We start from the raw sequence: 10,899 nt of genomic DNA, 5'->3' as shown, positions 1-10,899 counted from the left end.
AGAGGGAGAATTCCGCCAGCTGGAAATCTGGACCTGGAAAAGCTACGTCAGGCCACCTATTTTGCACAACTCCAAACAAGATGAAACTTCACGAGGAATTTTTATGAAATATTTGAGGAATACTGGAGCAAATAACTACCAGAGGTTGCCCACCATGTGGGCACAACCCACCTGGGCGCGCTAGGGAACCCAGGCACGCCCTGGTGGGTTGTGCCCCAGGCTAACCTCCGGTGCCCATCTTCTGGTATATAGCTCATTTTGACATTGAAAATTAAGGAGAGGACTTTCGGGACGGAGCGCCGCCGTCTCAAGGCGGAACTTGGGCAGGAGCACTTTTGCCCTCCGGCGGAGCAATTCCGCCGGGGAACTTCCCTCACGGAGGGGGAAATCATCGTCGTCATCATCACCAACAACTCTCCCATCTTGGGGAGGGCAATCTCCATCAACATCTTTAACAGCACCATCTCATCTCAAACCCTAGTTCATCTCTTGTGTTCAATCTTGTTACCGGAACTATAGATTTGTGCTTGTGGGTGACTAGTAGTGTTGATTACATCTTGTAGTTGATTACTATATGGTTTATTTGGTGGAAGATTATATGTTCAGATCCAATATGATATTTAATACTCCTCTGATCATGAGCATGATTATCATTTGTGAGTAGCTACTTTTGTTCTTGAGGTCACGGGAGAAATCATGTTGCAAGTAATCATGTGAACTTGATATGTGTTTGATATTTTGATAGTATGTATGTTGTGATTCCCTTAGTGGTGTCATGTGAACGTCGACAACATGACACTTCACCATATTTGGGCCTAAGGGAATGCATTGTGGAGTAGCAATTAGATGATGGGTTGCGAGAGTGATAGAAGCTTAAACCCCAGTTTATGCGCTATTCCGTAAGGGACCGATTGGATCCAAAAGTTTAATTCCGTGGTTATAATTTATTCTTAATACTTTTATCGTAGTTGCGGATGCTTGTGGGAGGGTTAATCATAAGTAGGAGGTTTGTTCAAGTAAGAACAGAACCTAAGCACCGGTCCACCCACATATCAAATTATCAAAGTAGCGAACACAAATCGAACCAACATGATGAAAGTGACTAGATGAAATTCCCGTTTACCCTCAAGAACGCTTTGCTTATCATAAGAGAATATTTTGGCATGTACTTTGCCTCAAAAGGATTGGGCTACCTTGTTGCACTTTTGTTACTACTATCATTACTTGCTCGTTACAAATTACCTTGCTATCAAACTACTCTGCTACTTACAATTTCAGCACTTGCAGACATTACCTTACTGAAAACAACTTGTCATTTCCTTCTGCTCCTCGTTGGGTTCGACACTCTTACTTATCGAAAAGAGCTACAATTGATCCCCTATACTTGTGGGTCATCAAGGCTATTTTCTAGCACCGTTGCCGGGGAGTGAAGCGCCTTTGGTAGGTGGAATTTGGTAAGGAAACATTTATATAGTGTGCTGAAATTTATTGTCACTTGTTACTATGGAAAACAATCCTTTGAGGGGTTTGTTCGGGGTATCTTCACCTCGTCCGGAACCACAATTAGCTACCCCTCAACCTACTACACCTACTAAAAATATTGAATATGAAATTCCTTTAGGTATGATAGAACAATTGCTAGCTAATCCTTATGCAGGAGATGGAACGGAACATCCTGATATGCACTTGATATATGTGGAACAAATTTGTGGATTGTTTAAGCTTGCAGGTTTACCCGGAGATGAAGTTATGAAAAAGGTTTTCCCTTTATCTTTGAAGGGAAAAGCATTGGCATGGTATAGGCTATGCGATGATATTGGATCTTGGAATTGTAATCATTTGAAATTGGAGTTCCACCAAAATTTTCTCCTATGCATCTAGTTCATCGTGATCGGAATTATATATATAATTTTTGGCCTCGTGAAGGAGAAAGTATCGCTCTATCTTGGGGGAGGCTTAAGTCAATGTTATATTCATGCCCCAATCATGAGCTCTCAAGAGAAATTATTATCCAGAACTTTTATGCTCGGCTTTCTCGTAATGATCAAACCATGCTTGATACTTCTTGTGTCGGTTCGTATGAAGAAGACTATTGAATTCCGGTGGGATATTTTGGAAACAATTAAACGCAAATCTGAAGATTGGGAACTCGATGAAGGTAAACAGTGAGGTAGTAAACTTAAGTATGATTGTGTTAAATCTTTTATGGATACTGATGCTTTTCAAAAGTTTAGCACTAAATATGGACTTGACTCTGAGATAGTAGCTTCCTTCTGTGAATCATTTGCTACTCATGCTGATCTCCCTAAAGAGAAGTGGTTTAAATATAACCCACCTATTAAAGAAGAAATTAAAGAACCAGTACCAGTTAAAAAAGAAACTATACTTTACAATGTTGATCCAGTTGTTCCTGCTACCTATATTGAGAAACCACCTTTCCCTGTTAGGATAAAGGAACATGCTAAACTTTCAACTATGGTTAACAAAAGCTATATTAGAACACCTAAACCTGATGAACAAATTAAAGTGGAACCTAGTATTGCTATGGTTAAAGATCTCTTGGAAGAAGATATGGATGGGCATGTTATTTACTTCTGTGAAGAAGCTACTAGAATTGCCAAACCTGATAAAAAGGATAAACATAGACCTGTTGTTGGCATGCCTGTCATCTCAGTTAAAATAGGAGATCACTGTAATCATGGTTTATGTGACATAGGTGCTAGTGTGAGTGCTATTCCTTACACCTTATATCAAGAAATTATGAATGACATAGCACCCGCAGAGATAAAAGACATAGATGTTACTATTAAACTTTCTAATAGAGACACAATATCACCAATTGGGATTGTTAGAGATGTTGAAGTCTTGTGTGGGAAAATAAAATACCATACTGATTTTCTTGTTCTTGGTTCCCCACAAGATGACTTTTTGTCCCATTATCTTTGGTAGACCTTTCTTAAACACCGTTAATGCTAGAATAGATTGTGAGAAGAAAACTGTCGGTGTCAGTTTTGGTGATGAGTCTCATGAGCTTAATTTTTCCAAGTTTGGTAGAAAGCTTCATGAAAAAGAATTTCCAAGTAAAGATGAATTAATTGGTCTTGCTTCTATTGCTGTGCCACCTACTGATCCACTAGAACAATATTTGCTAGACCATGAAAATGATTTACATATGCATGAAAGAAATGAAATAGATAAGATTTTCTTTGAACAACGTCCTCTACTTAAACACAATTTGCCTATTGAAACTCTAGGCGGTCCTCCTCCACCTAAAGGTGATCATGTGTTTGAATTAAAACAATTGCCAAACACTTTGAAATATGCTTATCTTGATGAAAAGAATATATATCCTGTTATTATTAGTGCTAACCTTTCAGAACATGAGGAAGAAAGATTATTGAAAGTTCTAAGGAAGCACTGAGCTGCTATTGGATATACTCTTGATGATTTAAAAGGCATTAGTCCCACTCTAAGCCAGCACAAAATTAATATGGAACATGATGCTAAACCCTTTGTTGATCACCAACGCCGTTTAAATCCAAAGATGAAAGAAGTGGTAAGAACGGAAAAATTAAAACTTCTGGAAGCAGGTATAATCTATCCCATAGCTGATAGTAGATGGGTAAGTCCTGTTCATTGTTTCCCTAAGAAAGGAGGTATAACTGTTGTTCCTAATGATAAGAATGAACTTATTCCACAAAGAATTGTTACAGGCTATAGAATGGTAATTGATTTTAGAAAATTAAACAAAGAAACTAGAAAAGATCATTACCCTCTGCCTTTTATTGATCAAATGCTTGAAAGATCATCTTAGCACACACATTTTTGTGAAAATATTCTGGTTTTTCACAAATACATGTTCCTCAACCTCATCAAGAAAAGACCACTTTTACTTGTCGCTTTGGAACTTATGCTTATAGACGTATGCCTTTTGGTTTATGCAATGCACCTGCTACCTTTCAAAGATGTATGACTGCTATATTCTCTGACTTTTGTGAAAATATTGTTGAGGTTTTCATGGATGACTTCTCTATTTATGGGAAGTCTTTTGATGATTGTTTAAGCAATCTTGATCGAGTTTTGCAGAGATGTGAACAAACAAATCTTGTCTTGAATTGGGAGAAGTGCCACTTTATGGATAATGAAGGCATTGTCTTGGGTCATAAAATTTCTGAAAGAGGTATTGAAGTGGACAAAGCTAAGGTTGATGCAATTGAAAAAATGCCATGCCCTAAAGATATAAAAGGTGTTCGTAGTTTCTTAGGTCATGCTGGTTTCTATAGGATATTTATCAAAGACTTCTCTAAAATTTCTAGGCCTCTTACGAGTCTTTTGCAAAAGGATATTCCTTTTGTTTTTGATGATGATTGTTTAGAAGCCTTTGAAATACTCAACAAAGCCTTAATTTCTGCACCTATTCTCAACCACCTGATTGGAACTTGCCTTTTGAAATTATGTGTGATGCTAGTGATTATACTGTTGGTGTTGTTCTAGGACAAAAAGTTGATAAGAAACTGAATGTTATTCATTATGCTAGTAAAACTCTAGAGAGTGCTCAAAGAAATTATGCAACTACTGAAAAAGAATTCTTAGCAGTGGTGTTTGCTTGTGATAAATTTAGACCTTATATTGTTAATTCAAAAGTAATTGTTCACACCGACCATGTTGCTATTAAATATCTTATGGAAAAGAAAGATGCTAAACCTAGACTTATTTGCTGGGTTCTCTTGTTACAAGAATTTGATTTACATATCATTGTTAGAAAAGGAGCTGAGAACTCTATAGCTGATAATTTATCTAGGCTTGAAAATTTGCCTGATGACCCACTACCTATTGATGATAGTTTTCCTAATGAGGAGTTAGCTGCAATAAATGTTGCTCATAGTACTCCTTGGTATGCTGACTATGCTAATTACATTGTTGCTAAATATTTACCACCTAGCTTTACTTACCAACAAAAGAAAAAAATTCTTCTATGATTTAAGACATTACTTTTGGGATGACCCACATCTTTATAAAGGAGTAGATGGTATTATTAGACGTTGTGTACCTGAGCATGAACAGGGACAAATCCTACGGAAATGTCACTCTGAAGCTTATGGAGGGCATCATGCTGGAGATAGAACTACTCACAAGGTATTGCAATCTGGATTTTATTGGCCTACTCTCTTCAAGGATGCCCGTAAGTTCGTCTTATCTTGTGATGAATGTCAAAGAATAGGTAATATTGGTAAGCGTCAAGAAATGCCTATGAACTATTCACTTGCTGTTGAACCATTTGATGTTTGGGGAATTGATTACATGGGACCTTTTCCTTCCTCTAATGGGTATACACATATTTTGGTTGTTGTTGACTATGTTACTAAATGGGTAGGAGCTATTCCAACCAGTAGTGCTAATCACAACACCTCTATTAAAATGCTTCAGGGATTTATTTTCCCAAGATTTGGAGTCCCTAGATATTTAATGACCGATGGTGGTTCACACTTTATTCATGGTGCTTTCTGTAAAATGCTTGCCAAGTATGATGTTAACCATATAACTGCATCACCTTATCATCCTCAGTCTAGTGGTCAAGTTGAACTTAGCAATAGAGAAATAAAATTAATTTTGCTAAAGACTGTCAATAGGTCCAGAAAGAATTGGTCTAAGAAATTAGATGATGCACTTTGGGCTTATAGAACAGCATATAAAAATCCTATGGGTATGTCTCCTTATAAAATGGTTTATGGAAAAGCTTGTCATTTGCCTCTTGAGTTAGAACATAAAGCATATTGGGCAATCAAAGAACTCAATTATGATTTCATACTTGCTGGTGAAAGAGGTTATTTGATATTTTCTCATTAGATGAATGGAGAACCAAAGCTTATGAAAATGCAAAATTATTCAAAGAAAAAGTTAAAAGATGGCATGACAAAAGAATCCAAAAGCGTGAGTTTAAAGTCGGAGAATATGTTCTTTTGTACAACTCTCGTTTCAGATTCATTGCAGGAAAGCTCCTCCCAAAATGGGAAGGCCCCTATGTTATTGAGGAGGTTTATCGGTGTGGAACTATCAAAATAAATAATGCCGAAGGTACTAACCCAAAGGTTGTCAATGGGCAACGAATAAAACATTATATCTCAGGTACGCCCATTAATGTTGAAAGTAATATTATCCAAACTTTGACACCGGAAGAACACATAAAAGAGTCCTTCCGGAACACTCCAGAATCATGAAAATAAGGAGGTACATGATACGGTAAGTAAACGGACTCTGAAAAATCCGCAAAAATATTTTTTGTCAGTTTTGGAATATTTAGAAAAATAGGAAAATAAGAAACTTCCAGGAAGCGTACCCTGGTGGGCACAAGACACCAGGGCACGCTAGGCTTGCCTGGCATGCCCAGGTGGGTTGTGCCCACCTGGGACACCTTCCGAACTCCATTTTTCTACAGTCTGCTTGTCCCCCAAGATAAAAAAATCTATATATACTCCCCGAACATGTTAACCACCGTATCGCAGAGAAATCCTCTGTTTTCTTTTCTTTGCTGTTTTCTGACAGATTCGGCCAAACCAACATCATGTCTTCCTCACCTTTCAGTAATGGAGAAGAAGACACAAGGGTGGTTCAGGAGGATCTAAGGAGGGATGAAGCCGGAGAGGCTGCTATGGAGGAAGAGGAAGGAAATCCTTTTGGGGTTCACTCTCCAGCCTCCGAGAGAGGCACACTAGTTGGCATCTCTACTCACCCCAATCCTCATCAAGCCATGGGGTCTTCAAACAATCAAGCGAGTCTAGGAGTGCAAAAAGAACTCCCTCTGAGGAGGCCTTTACACAGGTTACATAGTAACAATTTTTGCAATTTGATTCACAATTATGGGTTCGAGAATACTCGTCGTAGGCACATACCGTCCAATTGGGACATATATCGGCCAAGAGAAAACGGTGCAGGAACAAAACCGTGGGGCCAGGAGAATAAACATATAATGACTGAGGTGAAGAAAAACAGTGAATTAATTCATCAAGCCCTTCGGGAGATTCAAGGTTTGAAGGATCTACTCATGGTTATATTGGAGAATACTACTTCATCACCACCACCATCTTCTTCACCACCAAAGGAAAATTGAGTATCGGGTATGGGCACTCCTCTTGGCTTCCGCCAAGCTTGGGGGAGGTGCCCCGGTATCGTATCAACCCACTATCTTTTTGCCTTTACTTATTTTAGTTCGATCTTTTGCTTTAGATGAATAAAAATTTGGTTCGATCCTTTCCTCTTTGAGAGTTTGCTTAGTGATCTATCCTTGTAATCGTGTGCAAGATATATAATAAAGTTTAGTTTGAGTTTTTTCTTTCTTTACTTTCTTGTTGCAAATAAAAGAAAAGAAATAAGTAAGAAAAAGAGAAAGGAAATAAATAAAAGGAAAGAAATAATGAAAAAGGGCATATACTTATCTTATGGTAGGTGATGACAACACATAAGGAAAAGTATAAGTAGAAAATTTTATTAGAGATTGACAAACATAGCATTAGTCAATGATGCAACTCATGAAATAATTAATAAGGGAAGAGAAGATTCACATATAAATATACTATCCTAGAAATCTTTTGAGATTGTGAGCCCCCATCAAAATAATATACGCCAAAATTGTTGACGTTGGACAAGGAAGACAACTTAATGATTTATGCTTGTTTATATTCACATAGAAGTCATATTGTCATAGATTCTTTAACATGTGGTGCTTGCCCCCTATCTTTGCTAGCCAAAAATTCCGCACTAAGTAGAGATACTACTTGTGCATCCAAAAACCCTTAAACCCAAATCTTATTTTCAAGTGTCCACCCTACCTACCTAGGGATTGAGCAAGATCCCTCAAGTAATTTGTCATCGGTGCAAAAAGGCAATAAAAATTGCTTCTAAATGTGTGAGATCATTTAGTGTAAGAGAAAATTGAGCGTTGCACGAACTTGTGATGGTGAAGAATAAAAGCGACAGACTGCATAATAAAGGTTGCTATCACAAGGGGCAACGTAACGTGACGTTCTTTTGCACTAAGGGGTTGAGCATACAAACAAATAAGCGCTTGGCAACCTCTGCTTCCCTCTGCAAAGGGCCTATCTTTTACTTTTATGTATTTACTTTTATGCAAAGAGTCAAAGTTTTCCTTCTATTCCCTTTTATTTTTCTCCTTTGGCAAGCATCATGTGGTGAGGAAAGATCTAGGCACATATGTCCAGTTGAATATAGGTAGCATGAGTCATTATTGTTGACATCAGCCTTGAGGTGAATACATTGGGAGGCGATACTATAAGCCCCTATCTTTCTATGTGTCCGGTTGAAATGTTTTGCTCATGTGTATGCAGTGAGTGTTAGCAATCATATAAGACTATATGATGGTTGAGTATGTGGACTTGCCTAAAGGCTCCGATACGTGACTCTTCCTGAAAAGATGATGAATTGTAGTTGCAAAGTTGGCTGAGAACATAGTTTGTTGGTTATTAATAGAGCTTTTGCTTTATACTTCAATAGTGTGATGAATTGTCACTTATTCATGAGAAGTATATGATAAAAGTTCTATGACAAAAGTCTTATGTTTAAATTTGTTGTTGTTATAATAATGAACATGATGCTTCTATGTCCGTATTTTGTTTTTATCGGCACCTCTCTCTCTAAGCATGTGGACATGTTTTTCGATTTTGGTTTTCGCGTGAGGACAAGCGAGGTCTAAGTTTGGGGGAGTTGATACATCCATTTTGCATCATGTTTTCTTACTGTTATTTATGATGTTTTTATCCATAATAATGCTTTTTGGAGTAATTCTAATGCCCTTTCTCTCATAATGTGCAAGGTATACACAAAGAGGGAGAATTTCGGCAGCTAGAAATCTGGACCTAGAAAAGCTATGTCAGGCCACCTATTCTGCACAACTCCAAACAAGCTGAAACTTCACAAGGAATTTTTATGAAATATTTGAGGAATATTGGAGCAAATAACTACCAAAGGGGGCCCACCAGGTGGGCACAACCTACCTGGGCGCGTGGGTTGTGCTCACCCAGGCCCACCTCCAGTGCCCATCTTCTGGTATATAGGTCGTTTTGACCTAGAAAATATAAGGAGAGGACTTTCGGGACGGAGCGCCGCCGTCTCAAGGCGGAACTTGGGCAGGAGCACTTTTGCCCTCGAGCGGAGCGATTCCACCGGGGGAACTTCCCTCCCGGAGGGGGAAATCATCGTCATCATCATCACCACCAACTCTCCCATCTTGGGGAGGGCAATCTCCATCAACATCTTCAACAGCACCATCTCATCTCAAACCCTAGTTCATCTCTTGTGTTCAATCTTGTTACCGGAACTATAGATTGGTGCTTGTGGGTGACTAGTAGTGTTGATTACATCTTATAGTTGATTACTATATGGTTTATTTGGTGGAAGATTATATGTTCAGATCCAATATGCTATTTAATACTCCTCTGATCATGAGCATGATTATCATTTGTGAGTAGTTACTTTTGTTCTTGAGGTCATGGGAGAAATCATGTTGCAGGTAATCATGTGAACTTGATATGTGTTTGATATTTTGATAGTATGTATGTTGTGATTCCCTTAGTGGTGTCATGTGAACGTCGACAACATGACACTTCACCATATTTGGGCCTAAGGGAATGCATTGTGGAGTAGCAATTAGATGATGGGTTGCGAGAGTGATAGAAGCTTAAACCCCAGTTTATGCGCTATTCCGTAAGGGACCGATTGGATCCAAAAGTTTAATACTGTGGTTATAATTTATTGGCTGACGGTTCATGCTGATGCAGAGGATTTGGTCAGTGAATGTGATGGTTGTCAAAAATTCTCAAGACGAGCTCATGTGCCGGCTCAAGAATTGAGGATGATTCCAATTACTTGGCCATTTGCAGTCTGGGGGCTGGATATGGTGGGACCTTTCAAAAGATCCAAAGACAAAAGACTCACCTCTTGGTGGTGGTTGACAAATTTACAAAGTGGATTGAGGCAAAGCCGGTCAGCAAGTGTGATGCGGCAACAACAGTTCAATTCATCAAAAAGGTGATTTTACGTTTTGGCTACCCTCACAGTATCATCACGGATAATGATACCAATTTACCTAAAGGTGCTATGAAAGAATTGTCAACGTGAACATATTCGTCTTGATGTGTCATCTGTGGCTCACCCCCAGTCCAATGGTCAAGCTGAAAGAGCCAATCAAGAAATTTTGAGAGGTATAAAACCCCGGCTTATGGTCCCTTTGCAGAGGACGCCGGGTTGTTGGGTCGAGGAATTGCCCTCAGTGCTATGGAGTATCAATACTACCCCAACAGATCTACGGGTTACATGCCTTTCTTCATGGTTTACGGAGCAGAGGCGGTTCTCCCTAGTGACATCCGTCACGACTCGCCCCGTGTGGCGGCTTATGTTGAAGCTGATAATGAAAAAGCATGTCAGGATGCTCTTGACCTATTGGATGACGAGCGTGACCTTGCGGCGGCTCAATCGGCGATTTACCAGCAAGATCTGCATCGTTATCATAGCCGCCGGGTTAAAACCAGGACCTTTCAAGAAGGAGATTTGGTGCTCCGGCTCATCCTGGATCAAACTGACATGCACAAGCAATCCCCACCTTGGGAAGGGCCCTTTGTGGTCAGCAAAAATCTGAACAACGGGTCATACTACCTTATCGATGTTCGAGACCACAAGGACTCACGCACGTCGGAGGAAGAGAGCCGTCGCCCATGGAATATTGCTCATCTTCGGCCTTATTACACCCGAGCCACCGACTCTTGTGATGTACATACTTCTATCAATGTATATATTATGATTAGTATAATAAAGCCGGCATCCATGATAATTCAGGGCCTCTGTCGTTTCATTTCTGAGAATATGAGTCTTTATTGTCACTTCATAAGA

Source organism: Triticum aestivum, chromosome 2D, assembly GCF_018294505.1.
Source record: "Triticum aestivum cultivar Chinese Spring chromosome 2D, IWGSC CS RefSeq v2.1, whole genome shotgun sequence".
NCBI classification, from domain to species: Eukaryota; Viridiplantae; Streptophyta; class Magnoliopsida; order Poales; family Poaceae; genus Triticum; species Triticum aestivum.
Note: the sequence above shows the minus strand (reverse complement) of the source record.